The sequence below is a fragment of the Diceros bicornis genome, chromosome 19 (genome assembly GCF_020826845.1).
Source record: "Diceros bicornis minor isolate mBicDic1 chromosome 19, mDicBic1.mat.cur, whole genome shotgun sequence".
Lineage (NCBI taxonomy): Eukaryota > Metazoa > Chordata > Mammalia > Perissodactyla > Rhinocerotidae > Diceros > Diceros bicornis.
Window position 1 is genome coordinate 36,860,065 of NC_080758.1, and position 22,687 is coordinate 36,882,751.

Here is a 22,687-nt window from a genome sequence, read left to right on the forward strand (position 1 = left end):
ACTCTTAATGCCATCTGCAACCTTAATTCCCCTTTGCCCTGTAACAACATACTCACATATGCTGGGCGTTAAGATGTGAGCATCTTTAAGGAGCTATTGTTCTGCCTACCACATTCCCTAAACCAGAAATGATCTGTGTACTTTTCATAAGGTTTAGTGACACACTGTCTCAACTTACTATTATTCACATACACGCTTTATCTCTCCTTTGTCTTTTAACCTATGGTCAAGACAGGTCTGTGTCTGCATCACATTTGTGTTCTCCTCAGTATAAGCAACACTGAAAGAACTAGTAAATATTTTTTGAGCAAATGGATGATTCCATATAAAGCTTTATGCATCAGTTAGAAGTGAAGGAAGTCAACTATAGAAGTATAGAAAAACGAAACAGGCAAAAATGGACAGATTATCGTCAGTCCTACCCACAAGAGAATAGTTTCGTGTGCACCATTTTCTCTAAGCAGTGAATAATTTCACTGGTCAAAGAATATGATCCACTTAAAAGAGTTATTACAATTTTTCTCACTATAAATATTTTGGCATTAAAAAGTCCTTAAACGTCTTGGCTTTTTTATCATGAATCAGTTCCTTGAATCCTAATGAACTCTTGGCATCCTACCCTCTCATATCTGAACCTGCAAACTCTGGAAAATGGTGGTCACATCTGGGATGGAAGCCCTGTGGGGAGCCCTGCTGAGCAGCTAGGCTGCACTTGCCAGGTGGTACCCACCAGCCTTCCTCAGACTCGGTGGCTTTGAAGCACTTCCCAACGTGTGCAGCTTGTCTATGAAATACATTTGAGCAGAAGAATGTGAATGATTTCCCCAAGATGTTCAGGAAGCTACGCTTTTTCTCCCATTCTATTCCATGATGTATTTATGTAGTTCTAAATATATATATATATATATAAAGTTTTAACTCTGTTCCATGTCTAAGACGTGTCATTTTGAAAAGTGTGAGCAGAGATTATCCTTACCATAGTACTGTGATGTGGGCAGGTGTTATTTTTCTGTCTTTGGTTGAGAAACTCAGCTCACAGAGTATAAGGGCTCGTCCTTCACCACACGGCTGGGATGTGATGTGTGCAACACAGTGAGTAATTTGAATCCAGATGACTTCACCCCACACTCTGTGATTCTTACACATTTAGTGCCACAGACTACATTTTCCCAGGCATCAAGGCTTGTAGGCCTTGATGTTTTCTATTAACTCATGATCTAAATAATGCAGGACTTCACAAAACGTGTTCTGTGGACATTACTCCAATGATAATATCCATGAAAAGAAAGTATTTTGTAATCAGGTCTGTAATTAACAATACTTTCATAATTAAAATGTGTACTAGCATAGTAGTGACTATGAATGCAAAGTCCAATAGTAGAATGTGTCTTCTTTTACTCCAGAATCTTCCAAAATCATATGACCAAGAAACGTTGCTTTCTGCCCTTTTGCTCCCATAATAGCTATTACCTTTGGGAAAGGGACAAATCCTAGGTGCTAGGTCCCTAATTGGTCAATCATGATTATTTTGCCAGCCACAGTGTTGCAAGAGTGAGATGTTGTTAATGGACAGAGGTGGCTTTGCCTCCTGTGTCCACTTGGAATGCTTTCAGCAATAAGTACTAGGGTACTTGAGTAATTTCGGTTTAAGCCTTTGCTAATGAAAGTGTGATCCTTGTATCAGCTACATAGATATCACCTGGGAGCTTGTTAGAAATTCATAATTTCAGCCCTCAACCTAGATTTGCTGAAAGGGAATCTGTGTTTTAACAAGATTCCCAGGAAATTCATATGCACAATAACATTTAAGAAGCACTGATTTAAACTGTAAGGATATTTATTTTTTATCTAACGAGAAATTCAAAAGTGGAGGGTCCTATTTTGATTTGCAACTCCAAGGGGCATCCAGGATCCAAGGTCTTGTTTCCTCATGGTGGTAAAATGGCTGCCAAAATTCTATGCATTTTGTCCTCCCCTCGCTGCATTTAAATACAGCTGGAAGGAGGCAGGGGCAAAGGACTTCTTTGTTATGTGGCTTTCTCTTTTTATTGAGGGATAATTTCTTTCTCAGAAGGCCTCTTGGAGCTTCCCCTTAGTTCTCATCAGCTAGATCTGGGTCACATACCCACCCATTAGACTAATTACTGACAACATGTAACAGGAAAACATCAATTGCGTTTGCTCTTGACCAATGCTGTCCAAAAGAAACATAATGCTAGCCACATATATAATTTAAAATTTTCTAGTAGCCACATTAAAAAAAAATAAGAAGAAAACAGGTGAAATTAATTTTAAAAATATATTTTATTTAACCCAATATATCTAGACTATTATCCTTTCAACATATAACCAATACACAAAAATTGCTAATGAGATATTTTATATTCCTTATTTCATACTGAGTCTTTGAAAGCAAGTCTGTATTTTATGGTTATACATTTCAATTCAGATGCTAAATTTTCATCAGATACGCTTGATTTGCATTTAGATCTTATACAAGTCACAATTGAAAAAGTAATCACGTGCCCAAATTTCTCCATGTATAATTAGTTTTCTAATAGTCAAATCAAGTTTCAGATTTTAAATTTAAATTAATTTAAATTAAAGTAAAAATTTCCTCAGTCACACCAGTCACATTTCAAGTGCTCAGTAGCCACATGTGGCCAGTACCTGTCGTATTGGACAGCGCAGGACTGTGCCCTTGCTACTCAAAGTGTAGTCTAGGGACCAGCAGGAACAGTATCCTCGAGAGCTTGTTAGAACTGCTGAATCTTGGTCCCACCCTAGATCTATTCAATCTAATCTACACTTTAATTGAATGTACATTAAAGTTTGAACAATACTAGTCTAAGCTGTTCTCAACTTTGGCTATGATTTAGAATGACTGTGGGAACTTGAGAAAACAGTGATGTTACAGTCCACCCCAGAACCTTGGACTCAGACTGCGGTGAGGTCCAGGCAGCAATATTTTTGAAGCGTTCCAGGTTATTCCAATATACAGCCTAGCTTGAGAGCCACTGGTCTAGACCAATCCTGATGTGTTCCCTCAAATCAGACGCATTGCAACCCAAGCAGTATTGCAGTAGGAGCTCTTGGGTAAGGAACCAAAAATTGTTTTCATACTTGCTTCCCTCTGTTCTGTGAATAGTTCCAGCAGGGAGAGGGGTCTGACTGGAATCTGCTGTACTTGCTTGGGTCACACTTTCTTGGTCTCCTTTCTCCATTCAGTCACTGGCTAACTCTTCCCTCTGTTTCCCTATCAACAGTTTCACCAAGTTTTACCTTCCTTATTCTCCTAGGTAACCAACAGGTTAGGGCTCCTGCCCTGTGCTGATGCATACTCAAACCCCGTCTGGAAGGCCATCAAGGACTGACAGTTTCTGCCAGCTCCCCAGCAGTGCTCCAGCCCCAGTGAAGATGCATCTTGCTTCTTTGTGGTCTTGTTACGCATTGACTCTGCCTTGGTGTTTCATAGACAGTGGCCTTTTCTTAGGTCTTACACTTTGCTGGCATCTTACGCATTTGCAGAATTAATTTCCTTCAGATGCTCATAATTTTGCCTTTGTTTTGCTTATTATGTTGTGTCTCTTCCTTGATGATAAGCTCAAATGAGGGGGGCGTGAAGTCTACTCATTTAAAGAGCTCTGAACCTATGAGCTCAAACTTCGATGTGATTTTATGACCATATTTGGGTACGTTGTTAGCTGCCCATGTGCACTTCTCCGCGTTCCTGGAGACTCAAAATGTGCATATACCTCAAGACATCTGGACCTGCGGAGTTTCTCAGGGAGGAGACTTCAACAGGACATACTTGGAAAAAAGAGGTACTCCTGTACTAGAAATCTTCACCTGAGAGGCTCTCATCAGTGCGGACAAAGCCATGTTAAAACAAAAGCATGGGGGCCCGCCCGGTGGCGCAAGCGGTTAAGTGCGCGCACTCCGCTGCGGCGGCCCGGGGTTCGCTGGTTCAGATCCCGGGTGCGCACCGACGCACTGCTTGGCAAGCTATGCTGTGGCGGCGTCCCATATAAAGTGGAGGAAGATGGGCACGGGTGTTAGCCCAGGGCCAGTCTTCCCCAGCAAAAAAAAAAAAAACAGAAGAGGATTGGCAGATGTTAGCACAGGGCTGATCTCCTCACCAAAAAAAAAAACAAAAGCATGATTAGTTTGCCCAGCTCTAAGAGATGCTGCTCATGGTCCCTTGGACTCAAGAATAAAGGCATTGAGCAACAGCCATTTGAAATCTAACCTGTTCTTGTAGAGGAGCTTCTGTGCAGGATACATTTCCATGGTGAGTAATTGCTATCAACTGTAATGAAAAGACTTGTCTAAAAGACTTCTCTAAAACATTCAAGCTGTGTAATAAATAAAACAACTATATATTGGTCTGTGTTTACTTGAAGAGAACTAAATTTTAAGAGAATCCTATCAGTTTCTAGAAATCATTATTAAAGTATAAATGTTTTTAGTCTAAATTGTATAAACAAGTATGTGAAGATGGAGTACTTGGAGAAATATAGGAGTGAGTCAGCAGAATTAGCTTTTCATCTTACATTTGAAAATTAAGTCAGTATTAACTGTATAGAGTCTATGATAAAAGTCTTAGATTAGAAAAGTCTAATTTTTGAAATTTAAAGTTGTAGGATTAACATATTATTAAAAGTCTTATTTAAAAATCTATCACATTTATATAATTTATTCTAATACTTGTATTGCAATAAAAAATGAATATGAGGGCTGATCCGGTGGTGTAGTGGTTAAGTTCACATGCTCCACTTTGGTAGCCTGGGGTTTGTAGGTTCGAATCCCAGGCATGAACCACTCATCAAGCCGTGCTGTGGCGGCATCCCACATACAAAATAGAGGAAGATTGGCACAGAGGTTAGCTCAGGGCCAATCTTCCTCACCAAAAAAAGAGAAAACAAAAAAAGAAAAGGAAAATGGTAAGGTACCCATGAAATTTTTGGATATTTCTTAGAAGTGGTCCAATGGCTATTCAGAGAAGCTCCCTGAGAAATATGGTCCATCTGACTCATTTTATTTGTAGAACCAAAATATTAAAAGTATATTCTTAGCATATTCTTAGAAATTTGCATTAGATTTTTTTTTAAAGTATAACGTTAACTGCCTAGTATTAGAATTAAGAAATATCATCAGGAACCACCTAACATTTAGGAGAGCTAGAGAAATTTTGACTTTTCTGCAATAAAACACTCTATTCAGTAAAAGAGGGAAAGCAAATAATTGAATATACATTATATCTAGTAAAATATATGTTTATACCCACATACGTAATGGAGAAAATGTACCCAATAATAAATGTAACACATGGCTGTGTTGTGCCCTTCCGTGTCCATGGCACCTTCACAAACAATCTCACCATCCTCTGTGGCCCTGGGCAGAGTTGGTCATACTTTGGTCCCATTAGACAGATTTGAAAACAGAGACTCAGAGAAGACCAATATATACCCAAAGCCAGCAGAACATACTATTAGACATCGTTCTTACTCATTTCTTTTCACTGCAGTATGCTGCCCCTTTATTTCTGAGGGCCCTCTGTCAACAAGATTTTTAAGTATTCTGGGCTTTCAGACATGAAAAGGCTAGCCAGTGAGTTGAATGTTCTATAGTGGATTAGATCAGCCTGATGAACTGCTCCTCTCTCCTCTCTGCTACAGATCTTCAGTCCCTTTTTCCACAATTCTGAAAGTATTAAAGCTTTGAAAACTTAGTTTTTCCATAAGTTTGGCATAAGTTTAGTGGCAAATTATGCTGAGCCAATAGGAGGTTATATGTAGTCTTTATCCCACTTAGAGTGAATAGCCATAGGTTTCACTGCATAGATAATGCTATATTTGCTGGGGATCAGCATACTTTTTCTATAAAGGGCCAGATAATAATTATTTTAGGCTTTGTGGCCCATACTGCCTCTGTAGCAGCCACTCAATCCTGGCCTTGTAGCTAGCACAAAAGGAGCCGGAGATGATGTGTAAATGAGGGCATCCCTGTGTTCCAATAAAACTTTGTTTACCAAAATAGGTGGAAGGCTGGACTTGGCCCACTGGCCATAGTTTCTCATCCCCTGAACTAAAGGATGATGCCTATGTGTTGGGACTATCGCATAATGTATGATATATGCACCATATTACCTTTCTGAGTTTGAAACGTATCAGACCTCAAGGACTTTTGGTAAGGGATCATGGGCCTGTATCCAAGATTTAAAGGCGGTTTTATAAAGGAGAAAGTCATCTCCATTTTAGTCAAGCATTAAAGTGCTTGTGTACAGATGATTGGAGGGGCAACTAAAGCTCAGATATTGCTAGTGCATTTAGTCAGGAATGAGTTCTGTGAACCAGAAAATATTTAAACACATAGGTTCACATTTGTCCCACATAACAAGAAGTTCAGAGGTAGATAGTCCAGGACTGATTGAAGAGCTAAGTCATTCCCTCAGGGATCCAGCCTCTGTCCATATTTATTCTTCACCGTCCTTAGTTGATAAGCCTTCATGCTGATGCTCATTGCCTCATGGTTACAAGATGGGTGCTGCATCCCCAGCTGTCACATGCACACTTCTAGGAGAAAACAAAAGAAGGAAGCAGGGGGTAGTTGTACCTATATTAGAAAAGCAGAAACTTACCCCCCAAATCTCAACATACCTCTCATTAGACTAAACAGGATCACAAGTCTTTCACTAATTGTAAGGAAGCCTCAGGAAGCACGTATTTTTAGTTGGGTTCATTTTCTTCACCCACTGAAATCAAGAGAAAGGATGTTGGGTGGGCAAGTTGCACCCTCTGCTGAGGCTTCCCATCTTGTTTTGGTGGCTGTTACATTTCATTACAGGCATTTAACATAGCGTAGTCTTCTCCCCTGGGCAGATATCTTGAGTATCCCCAGTGTTAGCAGTGTTTTCCATCTGAGTTGGAAAATTAAATGAACATGATTCATATTTTTATGTAAATGTTGTATAGTATGTATGTCTAATCACTTGAGGATGAACTTCTTCAGAAATATATTTTCCTGAGGATTTGAGTTTTGGAGGATTTTGTTTAGACATGACCCTTAATATGTGGGTTAGCAAGATTTGAGGAAAGAGTGAAGTTGCACTAAATGGAAGGCAACTTGCACATTCAGCTTGGTAAGCAAGTCTTTGTTCTGATGGGGAATGATTGCACATTAGGGCAAGATTTCATGACAAGGCGGTGGTGAACTCAGAGTACTTTAAGAGAGAACAGTTACTCAGTAACTTTCTTAAAATATGACTCTGATACAAGTTTGAGAGAAGCAATTAAATAGGCACACAGAAACCGTTTTATTTTTTACTTGTGTATCTAGGGATTCTTGTCCTCTCCTCTGTGGTGGTATTTATTCTGTTTCTGGAAACAGGGCACGCACTTACTCTTTCTTTGGCGTAGACTACCATAATAAGAAAGGATGGAGGTACCTACACAATTTTAAATGTGTCTTTGCTTTAGTAGCATATCCTAAAATGGTGCAAATGGGAATAGTATGAAAATAAATACTTTCATTCATTGATGTGTTTAGACTTTGATTGTAAGTGAAATTAGTTTTTCTTCAACAAAGTTCTGTAATACTGAATTAATTCCAGAATCTGTTTCACTGTAGCCATTATGACTAAGTTATAACCAAGACCCTTTATCTGTTAGATAAAGCCTGACCCAGAAATAATGCCCATTAGACCCTCATCTGCCACACTCTTGAAACTGCAGCAAGAAAACCCAGTTTTAAGTCCAAATGGTTCATGGTTCTTAGGGATGCCAGAATGGAAGAATCACCAAAAACTATTTTAGGGGTGACCAGAAATGGAATGGTCTGCAGTTTGGTGAGTAGAAATGAAGGAGAAGCCATGTAGATAAGTATTTGGATCTGGATTCCTCTTTGGCTTCCAGATCATTCATTAACATGATCGAACAAACTAGAATTGAAAGATACTGGGGGAAAACAAACAGCTGAAAGAGAAGGATCAATGTGAGCAAACCTACCCACTGAGCCAGAAGAAATGGAAATACATCAGAGAAAAGAGAACTCCTTAAGATAATTCTAAATGTGATCATCGGGGATAGTTAAAAATAGACTCTGATGGAAGAGGAATAGTTCAAGAGCAGCAAGGGATTCTTGGAAATTAAAGTATAATTCTTGACTTTAAAAAAATAGTGTAGTGGCTGAAAGAGAAGATGAAAAAACCTTCGAGGAAAAAGAGCAAAGAGTCGGAAATATGAGTGAAAAGTTGAGAAGTAGAGGATCAATCTAGTAGACCTACATCTTCTAATAGAGGGTCTAGAAAGAGAAAACTGAAAAAGAAGTGAAGGAAATGAAGACACACACATGAATTTTTAATTCTTCAAATCTTCAGACCACAAGGGCCCTCTCAGTGCAAAGTGGGATGAGTACAGATAAGCACATGAATGGACCGGCAACTCAACAAATTTACATGGTATTTCAGAACACCAAGGAAAGGGAGAGGGTGCTAAAAGATTCCAGTAATGGGAGTGGGATAGGGAGTTGACCACGGTGATGAGTTCTGGGGGATGAGAGAATGATGCCTTCATGCTTTGGAGGGAAAATTATTTTGAACCTGCAATTCTGTTCCCAGCCAAACTTCAAATTCAGTATGAAGGGAAAATAAAAGCATTTTAAGACAAGTTAAGAACTGAAACATTCGATCACCCCCAGATCATTTCTAAAAAGAATTAATGTAGCAAACTAAAAGAGAAATATGGGTTCCATGGACAGGTAGGTAGACTAAACCAAGGGATGCAATTAAAAAAAACAAAAAAACAAGACAATAGTTCTTTGGTAAATCTTTAAAAGAAAAAAAGCTGTCAAAGTCAGAATAGGAGTCTTAATCCTAAAAGCAAATGAAATTTCTGTAACAGAAAGTGTGATAGAATTGAATGTTCCCAGGGAGCAGATAAAGTTACAGTATTAAGTAGCGCTCTCCTCTTCTCAGTTTTCTTTGTTATAATTCTTTGGGCAGCACAAGTTTAGTGACAGTATTATGTGGCTTTCTGTATGCATACACACACACTACTTGTTTATGCGGAGATAATTGTTATGTAATTCTCATGTTATAAATGTTATTCATTTTCCAATTTACAAAATCAATGCATAAAAAAGGGTATAGTACAGAACATGGTATAAATGGTAAAACTTTGACAATGTCAAAGTGACAGTTTGCTGGAGAAAGGTTGAGAGGCAGAGAGGTGGAGAGAAATAGAGGGACCCTAATCCCTCATTTGACAGAGAAGCAGATAAGACTGTCTCAATTTTTTGAATTAAGAAAAAGGTTTAAATACAAGGCTCTTAAAGGTTAATTGAAAAGCAAGGTATTGAAATAATACTGGCAGTGGTGGAGAGACGGAAAACAAGGCCGTGGCATCTTGTGGAGTCAAATGCTAATTTTGTGTGTGTGTGTGTGTGTGTGTGTGTGTGTGTAAGGAAGATTAGCCCTGAGCTAACATCCATGCCAATCCTCCTCTTTTTGCTGAGGAAGACTGGCCCTGGGCTAACGTCTGTGCCCACCTTCTCTACTTGATACGGGACGCTGCCACAGCATGGCCTGACAAGCGGTGCGTCGGTACATGCCCGGGATCCGAACCCATGAACCCTGGGCCACTGAAGCAGAGCGCGTGCACTTAACCACTACGTCACTGTGCCGGCCCCTCAAATGATAATTTTTAAGTTGACAGATCAAGAAGTAGGGATTTGAGTATATTATCTAGAGTGGCACTTTCCAATTCAGTAGCTACTGGCCATGGGTGGTTATTGAACCATTGAAATATGGTTCATCCAAACTGAGATGTGCTGTAAGTGTAAAATATACACCAGGTTCCAAAGAATTAGGATGAAAAAAAGAATGTAAAGTACCTCAATAATTTGTATATTGGTTACATGTTCTGTTGATAGTATTTTGGATATATTTGGTTAAATAAGATATATTACTAAAATTAATTTCATTTTCTTTTTATTGTTTTTAATGTGACTACGAGAAAATTAAAAATTACATATGTGGCTCCCACTATACTTCTACTGAATAACCCCTGCTCGAGAGATAAGGAGGTACTAGAAGGATTGAAATCAGAAATGATCCGTTTATTTATATCATTGTGGAGGTGGACTGGGTACGGTGGGAGAGGAAGGCTTTGTGTTTTATAACTTTTATATCTTTTAGAAAATTATTTTAATTAACTATTGAGTGGTTTCAAAAAGATATTCATAAAATATATGGAAAGCACGAGGAATAACAGGATAACACCCTTAATCACCAGCCAGTTTAAGAAAACAAATACAACCCAGCATTCACTTTGAAAGCGTTTCTCCCTCCCATGGCAGACTCCTGGACTGTTTTAATTTTTATTACTTTCATAATAATAAAAATAATCATGCTCTTTTAAAGAAAAATTTTAAGTGGAGCATATCTTGTATAGTTTTCTTGTTTGGATAATTTGGCAATATTAAATTTTACAATATGTATACCATTCAGTTCAATGGCTCCCATTTTAAAAATGTGTTTTATGTGCTCTGGAAAATGCAAACTGCAGAGAACTATGTAAAACAATGTCATTTTAATTTTTAAAAAAATATATATGTTTATATATCTTTTATAATTATGCATGTGCACATACATGTACATGTGTATGCTGCCATACACATGTACATGATAGATGTGTGTAGACACATGAACATCTACATATACAATAACTGGTAACGTTGCTTATTTCTCAGAAGTCTGACTAGAAGGGCAGGAGGGGACTTCATATTCTTGTTCTATAAATTTTCAGAGACGTGATCATGGAATTATGATTTTACTTAGTTTTGATCATTTTCTGTATTTTACAAATGAAAATCTTTAAAGAAATAAATATTTAAATATGTTCTAACTGTCAGTTCTTTCTTAGAACAGAACACATTAGAAGGTAGGAAGCAATATGCTTAGAAATTTAAAAAAGAGGGAAAGTTACACAAAAAGCATTAAAACCATCATTTTGCTTCTCCCCCACCCCAAATATGTTAGTCCAAGAGGCAAGTGTTATCACTTTCAAACCAAGCCTAAAATCAACTGCTTACCTCATGCTTTCAGTCTCAGGCACTCTGAAAGAATACAGCTGTCTTCCTCTGTGTGCTTCGTTTCCAAGACCTAATTTAAGAAACACGTGAGCAAATCACATTAATGTAACGAACTATGTTTCCAGCAGGACAGTCAAAACAAAGCAGATGCATGAATCATTTTAATTCATTGAATGTGGACTATATATATATTAGTGTATATATATATTATCTTTCCTTTTTCTCTAATCATAAATGTTCATGTGCATTGAAAAGATTTTTGAAAATTCATAAAATTACGAAGAGGAAATGAAATATTGACTGTAATCCTATCATGCAGACATAACCACTAATAATATTTTGTTATATTTATTTCTAGTATTTCTAGACATATGCATAAACTATATTTTAAAACTTTGGACATATACTGTGTATATGTATTGTTTTTTCCCAAAGAATGTTATATTGTGCACACTTTTCCATGGCACTGAATAGTCTTCATAAGCAGAGTTTTAATGACTTTGAAATAGATCATTTTAGAGAAATCAAAAATATTCTAAGAGTTTAAATTGGGAATGAATATATTCCATTTTTATTGTTGTTAGGATTGAACGTATTTATTCCTCTGCTTGAGTTTGAGTCTATAATTGATACCATAAGTAAAAAGATAATGAAATGATTACCTTGTCGTAATCAATAGCAGTTTTCTAAGCTGTTAATATTAGGTGAATGGAAGTCTTCCCTGTGGAGGTGGAAGACACGTTCAAGGGCACGTCTTTAATGAAAACAGACTGGTGGTGTGCTTCTGTACTCATGAATAGGTGAAAAGGCAGAAACTTCATTAATGCAAAATGACGTGGAGCTGTAACCTTGCGTCGTAGGACAGAAATGAATCTGGATTCTGTCCTTGTCTCAGGGAAGCAGAAGGTTGCAGGTTCATCTTTGCCGAGTTGTTTACCTTTAACTAATAACTCATTTGGCGTAAACTAGCATTATCTAGGTGAATTCCACTTGTGCCAAGTCTAATACATGTCATGAAAGACTGGATGTCGTGGTGGTTATGGAAAGAGGGTGTGTGTGGAATTATGCCTTCTAGGTCATAGTGGATGAATGGAGTGGGGTGGGTAGAGGAGGGAATGGTCTTGATGGGAGAAAAAAACCCAGGAGCTGGTGCCATCTAAGGAGAACCACTAGATTTTGTTTTCAAGTGGAAGGTCAGAGTCATTTGCAAGGATTATAAGAAAGAATGTGATAAGGCAAGATGGGAGATGTAGACGGGTAGTCAGATGGGTGAGTGAGTGCCTGGAGAGAGGAATTTGTAAAAATCGTAGCTCCCACCTCCTGGATGCCTTCTGTGGGCCAGCCATGTGTCTCCAGTGGGGTGAGATGGGAGTCACCGCATAGGGAGGAGTGATGGGGGCTAGGCAGAGTTTCTTTTTACTTGGCATGTAGGGATAACAAGGTTGTTGGAGACGGGAAGGAAGAAAGGAGACTGAAGTAAATCATCTTAATTATTACAGGAGTTTGAAGAGTTGAAACTGTCTGACATTCCATGAGGATATGAAGGCTCCTTTTAAATAACTTGCAGAAGGTCACAGGATTATTCACAGGTAGCGCCAGGAAGCTGCCCACCGTTGTTGGATGTGGACGTGAACTATTTATTCTTCTAAGAGCGTGACATCTGGAACAGAGTCTAGATGTTTTCTAGAACTTCTGGACTGACATGTCAATGTGTTCTCTGATGAAAAGTGAAACTGTATTCCCTTTGCATTAGAATTTGCAAGCTCCCTCCCAAGCTAGTTTAAGCAAGAAAAAGGGAAATTTATTGAAAGGATACAGGACTGTTTCTAGGAATCTCAGGGTAAGAAGGGAAGGATCTGAAAATATGAACTAAAAAGCTTTCAAGAATCCAGACAGCAGTTAATTTTCAGGTGCCCTCTTATCTCTGCTCCTCCAGTGCTGTTTTTACTCTATGTTTCTCTTCCCACGTGAGGTACAATGACTGCTTCAGATGTTTACATCCTCTAATTTAAGCAACTCATGATGGGTATCCCTGAAGTCTAATCTCAAACTCTCAAGAGAGGAAGAAGCTGGTTGGCTGAGCCTTGAGCACACGTCCATCCTTGTTCCAGTCAGCTCTGGGTAGGGGCAAGGTCTCAGCACAGATATGGGTGCCATTGATACCCTGTGGATAGGGGTCTGATAATAATTCTCAAAGAAAGGACTTATGGGCTCTCCACTATTGACCACTATCACTGATACCTTAGCATGTGTGGGGCAGAAGACACAGTCTTGCACCATCACTTTGTTTTCTTTTCCACCAAGAATAATGTCTAGCTCCTTGCTATGGAAAGTGTGGTCCGTGGACCTGCAGCACTAGGACCACTAGTGAGCTTGTTAGAATGCAGAATCTTGGTCCCTACCCCAGACCTATTGAATCAGAGTCCGGCAGTTCACAAGATCCCCTGATAATTGGAGGACATTGGTATTTGAGAAATGCTGATTATGGAGGAGCCAGCCACAGATTAGAGCTGTTGTGATGGCTTCTTCCACTGGTGCCTGGCTGTTTTCCTCTGGCTGGTAAATTGTTTTGGCTGAGCTTCAGCTGAGAGCCTTCCCCTACCCTCACTGCACTTCCTTTTGAAGGTGTTTCTGCTGTAAATTCAGGGTCCAGGACAAGGATGGAGAGAGATGCCTGTGCTTGAGAGAGAATCAGCCTCTGTGTCTGATGCGGGAATCTTATGCATCCTGTTCTGTGTTGGCACTGAGGGGTGATAGGTGGGATGAAAAAAGGAAAGAAAAAAGCAATAAAAGTGTTAAAATCCTTGCCAAAATGGAAGTATCAGCAAACTTGCCTTTAATTAGTCATTATCTTGAGGTTAATAAATGTCACTTATGTATTAAATCACTGTCCTACCTCTGTTTCTACGTCCAGCTGTGCAAATTTTTAAAGTCTTTAGAAAGGCAGCTTGTTATAAAGCTTAAGCTCTTTGTGAGCTAAACCAACAACTTTTTTTTTTTTTTTTTTTGTGAGGAGATCAGCCCTGAGCTAACATCCGCCAATTCTCCTCTTTTTTTGCTGAGGAAGACGGCCCTGGGCTAACATCTGTGCCTATCTTCCTCCACTTTGTATGGGACGCCGCCACAGCATGGCTTACCAAGCAGTGCGTCGGTGCGCGCCCGGGATCCGAACCAGCGAACCCTGGGCCGCCACAGCGGAGCGCGCGCACTTAACCGCTTGCGCCACCGGGCCGGCCCCTAAACCAACAACTTTTGATTATGGAGAAATTATTAGATTGCTTGCTTAGAATACAGACACCCTCAAGAAACTCACTAGGTAGAATATCCTTGGCAGCAACGCAGACATCCACACCGTTAGTGTTGTGTACTTTGAAGCCTAAAAAGATAAATTTCAGATACTCTACTCTGCAGGAATTCTGTCTTCCTGTAGTTTCTCTTGTTTACTCCTTAAAGAGCCCTGGGAACTAATGTGCGTCCTTCTAACCTGCTATTACTAGTAAATCAATCTGCTCATTTGCAGGGAAGCATTTATTATTTAGTGACTTGACCGGAAAATCCATAAAAATTATTTTCTTATAAAAATCCTTGCTTTGCAACTGCCAGAAGTGACCAGGTGGAAATAACAAGAATTTCTAATTCCCCGGACAAATACCTCAGTGGGACCTTCTGCCACAAATGCAGAACTTTCATCACTGCTGGTTTTGTTGGAATAGAAACGTATGGCTTCCCTGGATCAGGTTGGAATTGCTGAAGCCAGCTGCTCTAATACCTTTGGTATTCTAGGTGACCAAATTTCTGTATTAATTAAAACAAAGTATCATTTTGTCTGAAAATTGAACATCCATTTATTGGATGAAATATGGAAGTGTTTGGAAATCATTGAGGTACTGTTTTTCATCCTTGGCTGCACGTTGGAATGCCTGGGGAGTTTTGACAACTGCTAATGCCTGAGCTGCATCTCCAGAGATTCCAGTGTAATTGTGTGCGTGCAGCCTGCGAGTGGGGATTTTTAAACCCCTTCTCCCCCCTGGGATTCTAATGTGTAGCCAAGGTTGAGAGCCATTATCTTATTGAAGTGTTTCTCAAACAGTCCTATAGGGTGGGCGCTTGTAGGTGTGCTTGTCAAAATGCAAATTTCCAGGTAGCAGCACAAGAAAATAAAATTGAGTAGTTTTAGGACAACTCTAAGAATCTGAATCTTTAAGCAAACCCAAGCCCCACTGTAATTACAATAGAGGACGCCCTGGGGCCACACTTAGAAACACTTGCTTGGAGATTATTTCTAAAAAGAGAATTGCTGGTAGGACTAAAATGTGTTCAGTTGGATTGTTAGGGACCCATAAGTAAGTGATTCAGGCATATTTGAAAAAGACGAAAAAACAGTAATGTGGTTTAGGGGCAAGACTCCTGGGAGAGATAAAAGAGTGGAACGCTGGTCCTCACTTGGCTTCTCTAACTAGCTCTGTGACCCCAGGGAAGACACCCAGTCTCTCTGGTACCCAAGCTTCTCGCCTCTCAAATGAGGACCTTGGGAAAGATTAATCTCAGGTCTTCTGAAGCTCCAATATTGATGATTCTCTGATGCTGAAGATTTTCTGTTGGCATCAATTCTTACAGACATTTCCAGCAGGACTCTGGATAGATGCCTTAGACATCAACAAGCATGGTCCCTGGGCCAGCAGCATCTGCATCACCTGGGCACTTGTTAGAAATGCATATTCTTGAGCCCTGTCTCAAACTTGCTGAAGCTGCATCTGGGAGTTGGGCCACTGTTCTAAAAATAATACTAGGAAAAAAGAAAATTGAGAAGTGTTCTTTTTACCTATAGGAAGGAAATTACCTCTATAAGTATAAACGTTTAACACTATTTAAAAATATGCCAATATATACATTGGCAAGCTGATTCAAATTGAAGGGAAATCCCTAGAAAAATTCTGGAACCTAGAGCCTTGCTACATGTTGTGTGGTCTCCTGACCATCAACGTCAGCACCGCCTGAGAATTTGTGAGAACTGGAGAATCTTCAGCTCCACCCCAGATGTACTGAAGCAGAAGCTGCATTTTTTTGCTTAACAAGATTTCCTGGTAGTTCATTTGCAGGTTCAAGTCTGAGAAGAACTGCTCTAGATAAAGAGGTTAAGACCATAATGAGAGCTTTCCCTTACTGTCATAATATTAATTGTGTACCGTGCAATAATGTATTCCACCCACACATCTGTCATCAAATCCAGAAAAAAAATTTTTTCCTTTAAATTTACTCTTATTTCAATTTAATAGTTAGTAGCTGTTGTTTTCCTTGTCTTTTACCTGTGTGAGGGTTTTAGGCCTTTTTTTCCTCATTCTTCCTTAAAGAAAATTACTTAACCCTTTCACTTTTATTTTCCTTTTTTTCTCTTTTGAAGCTGCTGTCTTAGTCTGGGTCCCTATATTCCTTGAGAATAGTTTTTTAACTTATTTTTCTGGTATCTGGCCCACTTCCGGAAAATGGATGGGCAGAGTATTGTTGGGTTTTTTGTTTTGGTTCACTGCTATGTCAGTATCAGTCTCAATGAAATTATACATTAGAAGATTAACATTAGAATGTAACAAATTATAAATTAGAAGATTAACATTAAATTGCAGAATTTCCTTTTAAAAGGGAAAAATTCATTAAGGATCCATTAATTCCAGCAGTAGAACCGTCTATGTTAACGATAAAGAAGAACCAGCCCTATGCAGTGATCACCGTAGGGTAGACAGAGGCAAGTTGAGATATCACCATCAGAACAGGGCAAATTTAGTATAAAGTAGATGGAATGGAGCACAACACACTGTGTACGTATTCTTATGTAGCAACTTTTAAAAATAATCCTTTTAATCATTTTATCCTTTAGGCACTCTAGTCACAGTTTCTGGGTTCCAAGACATTTTCAGTCTTCTCAAAAAATATGTACATTCTGAAAAAGTTTTACTGGCCCCGCAACATGAGATGAAAATTTCAACATTAAAATGACTGTTTCATTAAATATCTCCCAAATCAGACATTTCATCAACTATTTTATCAGCTATGACGTTATGTCAACTTGTAACTTAAATCCTTCTCGTGTACTTATATATAAACTACATTTGCTGTAGGTACCATTCAGTATGTTTGGGATTATTTGGGGTGGTGCCTCTAGAAAATAAGAATTCCTAGAGCTACAAAGATCTTAAAACCCTGACCTTCCGTGGTTGATTACTTCCTTTCTTCTCTTCTGATTACTCTGTATCTACTTTTTCTACTTAGAAGTAGAAGTTGGTCAAGTTTTTCTTTTTTGTTTGTAAAAATAAGAATATGCCATAAAAAGGCAATTTTTAGTCAATTTTTGAGGTATTGCTTCTCTCTAGAAAAGCGGTTCTTGACATTTTGGGGGATTATAACTCATTTGAGAATCCTCAAAGCTAAAGGATCTCTGCTCTAGACGCATGAAAATATACACAAAAATATACATTTTGGGCTGAAGGTTAATGTTTCAGTAAAGGCTCTTTTGATGACATAAATAAAATAAAACCAACAAATAAAATTAACTAATATGTTGACTTCAGGAGTTTTAAGCAAGAAAAGGATAACTTTGCTTCCCATAGATGAAAAGGTGCTTCAGGCACAGTTGGTTCCAGGGTCACTATCAGTCTGATCATACTCGGTTTCTCTCAGTCTCTCTGGCGTGCCTTCTACTATATTTAGATAGTTCTCTGGCTTCACATGTTCTTCATTGATAGCTCTAGGCTGATATCCCATAGTATCAAACCTAGCAGAAGACAGAAAGACTCTACTTCCCAGGTATCTCAAATAAAGTCTCGGAATTGAGCTTGTTAATCTCAATTGGTCAGATCCAGTATTTTGTCCATCCTGAACCAAGAGCACTCCCTCCCTAGCTATGGGAGGTGATAGCCCAGGTCACAAGCTTCCCTTCTGGAGTCAGTATCGCTGGAACCTCAGGACCTGAGAGCAGGAGAGGGGAGGATTTCAAGATGAACATCAGGGCACTCTTATCAATAGAAGGGGGAAAGGTGTTAAGGGGCAAAGACAACCAAAATCCACTGCCATGAGGAATCCCTGCTTTAGAGGTAAAGAAACCATCTAATTAGCTCAGGCCAATTTTTTTCACTCCTATAGAGCCCAAATACATGCAGATCTTATTCATTGCCTTAATAAAAATGTACTGTGCACCTTCTGTGCAAGGCATTTTCAACCAGGCGTCCACGACCCTTATCCTCATTGATGCAGTTCCTTTGATCCTTGTCATCACATATCTTGCCCAAAATGCTGTGCTTATTTTAGCATTTGAGCAAGGTGGTTAAGCATATTGAATTTGCTCAACTATGTTGCCTAGAGTTGTCACAATGCAGGTAGTTCTGTCCCTAGACACCCCCAAATTAGACTTATTCCTGATCCTTTAGGCTATGTTTGCCAAGCCTCATGGGAAGTTTTTCTTTAAGCAAGTCTGCAGCACTTATTTTAGGCTTAACTAACGTGGTTGGTTGGTAACAGAGAAGGAAAGATATATTTAAAATCTACAAGTAACGAACAACAGAAAACCTGTGAAGAACCTTGCTAATAGTTGTCAGTAGATAAAAAGTTTTATGTTCTGTCTTGATTTGTCAGCGAGGGGAGTGACTAGGCTGTGACCTCCTATAGTTAAGGATAGGGTGGACAGAATACCTGGATCTCACCAACCAGGATTAATAAGCTCAATTCTGAGACTTTATTTGAGGTACCTGGGAAGTAGACTTTGTCTTCAACTAGGTTTGGTACTATGGGATTTCAGCCTGGAGCTGTCACCCGTAAGAGATAATTTGTTAAACTATCATATGTCATCATTCCAACACAGTGAGCAAGGACTGAGTGGTACTGAAAAAATCTGGAAAACAGAGGTAGCTATGTTTTGGCTGTGGATTGCTGAATTTAAATGGAACTCTTCTGGAACTTTCAAATAATCCTGTCTAAGACGCCATGACATGGGGCCATTTTATAAATAAACTGGCTTTTATATCAACAGAGATCAAGGCAGGAAAAAGAAACCACTCTAGGTGTTGCAAGCAGAAAAGGTTCAATACAGGGGATTAGGTGCTTACAGAATGTCCTGAAAGGCTGGAGAATAAAGAGTGATGTGGCTGCCACTGGACTTTTGAGTTCAAGGACATGCCACTGTTGCTATTGCTGCCGCAACTCCCTCTAAAATCTCTGTCTTTCAAAGCTTGCTTGCCAGGAGCAGACGGCAGGTGCCTACTGTCCTTCAAGTATTTAAGTGCTTCTAATTGGTTCCGATTCTAATTGGAATCCAACTGCAAAGGAGTCTTGGAAATTTAGTGTTTAGCTTTCTGGCTTCTCCAACCGAGGAAGGGTGAAATGGAAGTATACAGAGAAAATCCACAGTATGTAGTACAGGTTGAAAAAAAAATGGATTCACTTGTTCCTCAAAAAATTAAAAACAGAACTACCATATGATTCAGCAATCCTGCTTCTGGGTATATATCCAACGGAAATGAAGTCAGTATCTCAAGAAGATATCTGTACTCCTATGTTCTTTGCAGCATTATTCACAATAGCCAAGATATGGAAACAACCTAATTGTCCATTGATGGATAAATGTATTAAAAAAATGTATACACACACACATACATACACTGGAATATTATTCAGCCTTAAAAAAAAGAAGGAAGGGCCGGCCCGGTGGCTTAGCGGTTAAGTGCGAGCGCTCCGCTACTGGCGGCCCGGGGTTCGGATCCTGGGCGTGCACCGACGCACTGCTTCTCCGGCCATGCTGAGGCCGCGTCCCCCATACAGCAACTAGAAGGATGTGCAGCTATGACATACAACTATCTCCTGGGGCTTTGGGGGGAAAAAAGGAGGAGCATTGGCAATAGATGTTAGCGCAGAGCCAGTCTTCCTCAGCAAAAAGAGGAGGATTAGCGCGGATGTTAGCTCAGGGCTGATCTTCCTCACAAAAAAAAAAAAAAGAAGAAGAAGAAGGAAATCCTGCCATTTGCGGCATCGTGAATGAACATAGAGGACATTATGCTAAGTAAGAAAGCCAGACACAGAAAGACAAATACTGCATGATCTCACTTATATGTGGAATCTAAAAGAGTTGAACTCATAAAAGTAGAGAGTAGAATGTTGGTTGCCAAGGGTTGGGGGGGTGGGGGGAAATGGGGAGATGTTGGTCAAAGGGTACAAAGTTTCAGTTATGTAGAATGAATAAGTTCTGGGGATCTAATGTACAGCATGGTGATTATAGTTAATAATACTGTATTATGCACTTGAAATTTGCCTAGAGTAGATCTTATGGATTCTCAACACACAAAATAACACATGGCAGGGGCCAACCCGGTGGCATAGTGGTTAAGTTCGCGCCCTCTGCTTCGGCGGCCCGGGGTTCGCAGCAGGTTCCAATCCTGAGCGTGGATCTACACACCACTCATCAAGCCATGCTGTGGTGGCATCCCACATACAAAATAGAGGAGGATGGGCATGGATGTTAGCTTAGCAAAACAAACAAAACAACAACAAACAACAACAAAGCAAAACAAATGGTGACTGTGAGGTGAAAGATTATGTTAATTAGCTTGCTTGTGGTAATCATTTCACAATGTATATGTATATCGAAACGTCATGTTGTACACCTTAATTATATATATAATTTTTATTTGTCAATTATACCTCAATAAAGCTGGGAAAAAATGGGTTCTCCTGGGATTTTATTAATGAAGTCCCATTTTGTTCAAGAGAAGCCACCTATCTCCTACAATTTAAAATAGCATTAAGGTTAAGCCTCAGTAAAGAGTGAATTGCATGTTTTCTTTTTGAAAATTTATGTTTGAATTTACAGATGGTAAAATTTATATTTTTGGTATATGAGTTTCGACAGATGCATTGAGTTGTGTAACCGCAAACGTAAGTAGGATACAGAACAGTTCCATCACTCCAAAAAATTCTCTTCTGCTGCCTGCCTGTAGTCAAGCCCTTTCTCCATCCTTAACCCCTGGCAACAACTGATCTGTTCTCCATCGTTAATAGCTTTGCCATTTCCAGATGGCATATAAATAGTATCATAGAGTGTATATTGAATCCGACATTAGTACATGCGTTTGGATTTCATCTATGTTGCTGCTTATATAGATAATCTACTTCTTTTTATTGCTGAGTAGTATTCCCTTGTATGTATGTACCATTCATGACTTTCATTTTGTGAGTGTCACATATTTCCTTTTATTCAAAATCTCTGTATTTTTTTTAAATAGCATGGATATTATGAACCCCACTTTGCCTCTTAAAGATGAAAAGGAAATGAAGAAAGTAAATGTCTTCCTTTTCCTGGGTGACTTCAAACTAAGTATTCTTTATTGACATTTAATCAAATTGTGTAATCCAATTATGATTCCTGAATAGGAGCAGGATAATTAGACAACTCTCGAGAACTGGAACTTTTTCCGTTCTAATATTTAGACCAAGTACCTAGAATGTAGCAAGTACCTAGTCATACCACCTCAATAAGTTTTCCAAAAGATGAAATACTTTTAAAATGGATTATTTGTTGATAGGTGCCAGATTAGAACCGAAAGGCCAGTGAAAGCCACCGGAATTTTCACTTGAAGAAATGGAATCATTTTTGGCTCTATTCACAGAGAGCCTTTCTTCTAGACATATTTCAGCATATTTTGATGATTCATTGTAGAAATTGGTTTATCAATTACAGTAGGAGAAAGCACTACCAGCCAACAGCTAAGAAAAAGAGAAAAAGTTACATCGTTTAGTTTCAGGATCCAAAAGGCCTTATTGGGCAAAATGTAATTAACCAGCTTTGGAGTCATCCGGTTTGAGGACTTACTCCCATCTCTTTTCTGAAGGGTTCTGTGATCGTCCATTACCTCACGTTTCTTGGTCGTCCACCTTATATCCTATTTGAAAAGCAGAACCCTGACAGCACTGTGCTTTCCTAGGGTCAGCTGAACAGTCAGGGGTGAGGAAACCAAGAAGTTTGCTTATGTTTCCTGTACCCTAGACGTCCTGTGTGTTACACTGATCATCTCACAACCTTATCAGGTAGGTAGGATCATTATCAACATTTAACAGTTAAGAAAGCTGAGTTTGAAAGAAGTTAGGTACCTTTCCCAAGATTCGCGTAGCTCATCACAAAGAACTTGAACCCATAGCTGCCTGCTAACAAAGTCCATGCTTTTAAGCACTAAGTTTTAGCTTTTCCTTTGTATGCATCTAATTATGTATTTTGTATGCATCTGATTGTGTGCCTCTGTAATTAAGACGATACCTGCTTATCCAGATTACTTACCTCCGTAAATCATTTCTGAACAATGTGAGGTATGAGTAAATAATATATCCTGCATAAAATATTTGTGGACCAGGGAGATGACTAATTAGAAACATTGAGCATCTTCCAAGAAGGTTGCCCAAATGCAAATAGAGTGGAACTCTTTACAGTACTTGCGCCTGGCGTCAGAAGTCACATTTAACACCCAGGCTGACTACATTAGTTGGGGCTTTTAGAGTGTGTGCTTATTGGATTTTAGAGAGACGTGTTTTGACCTGATGTAAAAAACCTTCTTAATAACAGAAC

General features: G+C 39.1%; 1 protein-coding gene across 7 annotated transcripts in view; it reads left to right on the forward strand.

Moving 5' to 3' along the window:
* Positions 1–22,687, forward strand: part of PLCB4 (phospholipase C beta 4) — a 396,094-nt gene that overhangs the window by 171,920 nt on the left and 201,487 nt on the right. Inside the window, exon 3 of one of the 7 annotated variants that reach the window (XM_058563201.1) lies at positions 22,053–22,155. The exons of the other annotated variants lie outside the window; for them this stretch is intronic. The gene's annotated coding sequence lies outside the window, so the exon portion shown is untranslated. The remainder of the gene's footprint in view (positions 1–22,052; positions 22,156–22,687) is intronic. 7 annotated transcript variants of the gene reach the window in all.